The following is a 4,307-nucleotide window of genomic DNA, read 5'->3' as shown; positions in this document are numbered from 1 at the left end:
TCATGGATCTTCAATGCCCTTCCTTCCAAGTCCTGTTTACTTCTTTCTTGCTCCTTGTGATTCTGTTACTAAAAGTAGGGAAGAGATGCCAAAACAACAACTCCACTGCTTCAAATCTACCACCAGGGCCATGGAAGCTACCAATTATTGGAAACATACACCAGCTCATTGGTGCTCCACCCCATCGCAGACTCAGAGACTTGGCTAAGCAACATGGACCTCTTATGCACCTCAAGCTTGGAGAGGTTTCCACCGTAGTTGTGTCATCAGCAAAGTTTGCTAAAGAGGTGATGAAAACCCATGATATTATCTTTGCGTCAAGGCCCCAGGTCATAGCTCCGAGAATCATGGCATATGATTCTACAAATATTGCATTTGCTCCATATGGTGATTACTGGAGAAAATTACGAAAAATTTGCGTGCAGGAGCTCCTAAGTGCAAAACGGGTTCAATCTTACCGTCCTATTAGGGAAAAAGAAGTACTGAATCTCATAAAATGGATTGGTTCAAGAGCAGGATCACCTATCAATCTTACTCAGAAAGTTGCATCTTCCATATATAGCATCACTACACAAGCAGCCTTTGGTAATCAATGCAATAATGATCAAGAAGTTTTCAAATATGTGATGAAGGTATCTAATAAGGCAGCATCAGGCTTCAATGTGGCAGATGTTTTTCCTTCTTACAAATTACTTCATGTGATAAGTGGAGTGCAGCCTAAACTTGAGACGCTGCAGAAAGAGACTGATAGAATACTAGAGAACATCATCAAAGAACATACACAAGCTACAGCAACAGCGAAAAGTGACGAGGCTGAAGTACAGGAAGATCTGGTAGATGTTCTCCTAAAATTTAACGTCGACCATTACGGTGGCCGTGAGCTTTCTTTAACTACTGACAACATCAAAGCAGTGATATTGGTAAGTATATATAGACACAAACACATGCTCATACTTGAGAATTGACACGTCTTAATTTGATAATTTAAACTTTACCTTTTTTTTCTTCGTAATTCAACAACTATAATAGTTACGTACACAAATTAGATGACATTATGTGCATGCCAATATAATATATGAGAGCGCCTAAAATTGTAAGTAAATGTAAGGAATATAGACTGGATATTAGTTTTTCATCAATTAACAAACTAATCATTTTCAGGATGTTTTTATTGGTGGGAGTGAATCATCAGCTGCAACTATAAATTGGACAATGTCAGAAATGATCAAAAATCCGAGAATCATGAAAAAGGCACAAGATGAGGTGAGGGAAGTGTTCAACAGAACACAGCAAGTAAACGAAACAAGCATCAGAGAGATGAAATATCTAAAGTTGGTCATTCAAGAAGCACTGAGGTTACACCCTCCTGGTCCCTTGTTACTTCCAAGAGAATGTGGAGAGAGGTGTGAGATTGATGGGTATGAAATACCTGTCAAAACAAAGGTAATCGTGAATGCTTGGGCGATCGGGAGAGATCCCAATTACTGGAGTGAGGCGGAGACCTTTAATCCAGAGAGATTCATTGATAGCTCTGGTGACTACCAAGGAACAAACTTTGATTACATCCCATTTGGTGCTGGAAGGAGAATATGCCCCGGCATATTATTTGGTCTGGCTAATGTTGAGCTCCCACTAGCAATGTTGTTATATCATTTTGATTGGAAATCCCCAATGGAATGAAGAATGAAGACTTGGACATGACTGAGGTCTTCGGCATGGTAGCCCACAGAAAACAAGATCTGCATTTGATTCCTACCCTTATATCATCGTCCTCCTCCGACTGATGCAAATTCAAATATAGAAGTATAAGCAAAATGTGTACGTTTTCTTTTTCCTTTGTTTGTTTATGTGTGTTATCAGAAGTTTAAGAAGTATCGCAAGCCTAGTTGCAAAATAACAATCAAACACTTGGCTGTTGTGATTTTGATTTTGAGTTTTACTATACTCATAAATTCAGTAGTAGCTAGACTCTGAACAAGTCATAAATTGTGTTTTGTCTAATGTCTATCAGCTTCGTCTCTAGTTCTGAACTTCTAATACAAAGTGGAGTTAAATAACAGCACCACATGCCTTTTATCTTCAAATAACAAGGAAATTGCTTTCTATCTTTAGATTTGAAGCAGAGAGACCTTTTCTTTTTCCTTGTGATTGCAATTGTCGTTTGTCTATATATTATGTGGTACATATGTGCAGAAGTTTGAAGTCCAAAGCCTAGTTGCAAAATAACAATCAAACACATCTGTCTCTATAAAAGCTACGATACTTGAAAACCATATATATACTTGCATTATCATGGAAGAAGTATTCTGGAGGTGGGATTTAAGGTATTTGTGAGGGCGTACTTGCATTATCATGTTTCAATGTTTTTATGTATTGATGTTTTTGGGTTTGTGTTATGATGCTTGTGATGGTTACAATCCAACTTGATTGAGGTGTAGTGGAAGCGAGACCCTGTTTTGCAGGGAGAACCTACTCGTGGAAGCTATGTTCCATTGACAGAAACTTTTTGTGACTGAGGCATCTTTTTGAACATTGGTGTTGACTGTGAAGTTGTGACTGTGTTTTGGTTTGCTTTTTGTGATTTTGAATTGAGTTTTACTATACTCATAGCCTCTTTCAGTAGCTGGTAGAGTCTGAAAAACTCATAAAATGTGTGTTGTCTATCAGCTTCCTCTCTAGTTTTATAGAGAGTGGAGTTAAATAACAGCACTACATGTTTGCTATCTTCAATTTATTTTCTTTATCTTTTGTTACTAAGACTTGCAGGTCATTTGATTCTGTCTTGATACAGAGCTCAATTGTGAAAGGAATCATGGAAATGTAACTATGAAAGTAATGCAGAGCAGGATCAATGTGTAAGAGGTTTCCCATGTTGAAGAACTTCCATGTTTTTAGAGATTTCGTTGCTTGTAATCAATGTACATCATTGAATCACATTTGATAAACAATGATTATGATACCGAAGAAAATTTTTGGACTTGGAGACTGGTTAACGTTTATGAAGCTGTTGACCCTTGTATGTGTTAAAACAAGGGTACAGTAAGTTTATGGAACAACCCAATCAACACAACAAGATGTTGTATATCACAGATTAACTAAACAAAGATATATAAGAACTTGAATGAAATTGAAGAACACAACTCTTGTTTTATTAAGAACAGCAATATCAATTGAAACTATGAAATGAAATCAAATGACTAAAAGCAATGAAACTGACTTGTTGAATTTGATAGAGGCTTGCTTGCAGCAATCTCCTAAGACAGAAATTCGCCCATACTCTTGTGCACTAGATCTTGGACGTCTATCTTGCAGGATACAACTATCGAATCCAATCGATGCACTTCAATTGAATTCTTGGCAAACTCTACTTTGTGTTTCTCAGAAATAATAAGGGGAGAAGAGAGAGGAGATATGAAAAACCTCTATCTGCTTGGGCTGGTCGTCTTTATAAAGACGATAGACAGCGTTTGACGAACAGAGGTGTAGATCGGTCGTTCTAGTTAGAACCCAGAAGTTGCAATGGTCTGTTGCTGACACGACCCACCCCGAATTTCACCCTGAAACCCGGAGTAAGCCGTGCGGGGACCACCTCCAAGGAAAATTTACTGAAAAGATTGAGAAAATCTCCCTTGAAAATGGACAACCCTAACTCGAAAATTCCAAATTACACTCTTAATTAATACAACACGTCCAAACATCACATAATTATCTTTTAGAAATTCTAAACATAATATACAATAATCTCAAAGTATTCAGAGCTACTAGACACTAGCGGAAGCAAAGAAAACACGAGTAGGTTAAACATGTAACCTACTGATGAAAACTGGCGGAAATACGGGTGACTAATGCCTCGCCTCCTACTAGATCCAACCCGAACTCTGCAGACTGGGCAATTTAAAACGAAGGGCCCAGGGGAAAATATTTAATAATGTTAGAGAGTGGACAAAAATAAAATAATAAATAAAATATTTATGTTTCCCCAAATTAATTTATAAGGAAAAATCGAATGCATGCCGCAAGCGATAAAACTTTTATCTCATAAAATATCGAGCCTCTCAGACTCTATAATATATGTATGTATTTACACTCGTCCATACTCCCTATATAAATTCATGAGTCTATATAGGGCTACTACGCTCGCGTCCAACGCTCACGTCACGCCTTAATGCGGTGCTACACTACGCCATTAAGGTGGACAGACGGGTGTATAAATATATGTCCATACCCTCTATGTGAATTAAACACTCATATAGGGCTACTACGCTCACGTCCAACGCTCACGTCACACCATAATGCGGCTATATGCT

General features: G+C 37.9%; 1 pseudogene across 1 annotated transcript; it reads left to right on the top strand.

Annotated features, from left to right (window-relative positions):
• LOC101299892 lies at positions 1-1,784 on the top strand (annotated as a pseudogene). Its single transcript, XR_185127.1, has 2 exons — positions 1-920; positions 1,162-1,784. The product of XR_185127.1 is annotated as a cytochrome P450 71D11-like (transcript).
• Positions 1,785-4,307: the final 2,523 nt, after the last annotated feature.

Source organism: Fragaria vesca, linkage group LG6 (genome assembly GCF_000184155.1).
Source record: "Fragaria vesca subsp. vesca linkage group LG6, FraVesHawaii_1.0, whole genome shotgun sequence".
Taxonomy (NCBI): domain Eukaryota; kingdom Viridiplantae; phylum Streptophyta; class Magnoliopsida; order Rosales; family Rosaceae; genus Fragaria; species Fragaria vesca.
Note: the sequence above shows the minus strand (reverse complement) of the source record. Positions and strands in the feature narration are given on the sequence as shown.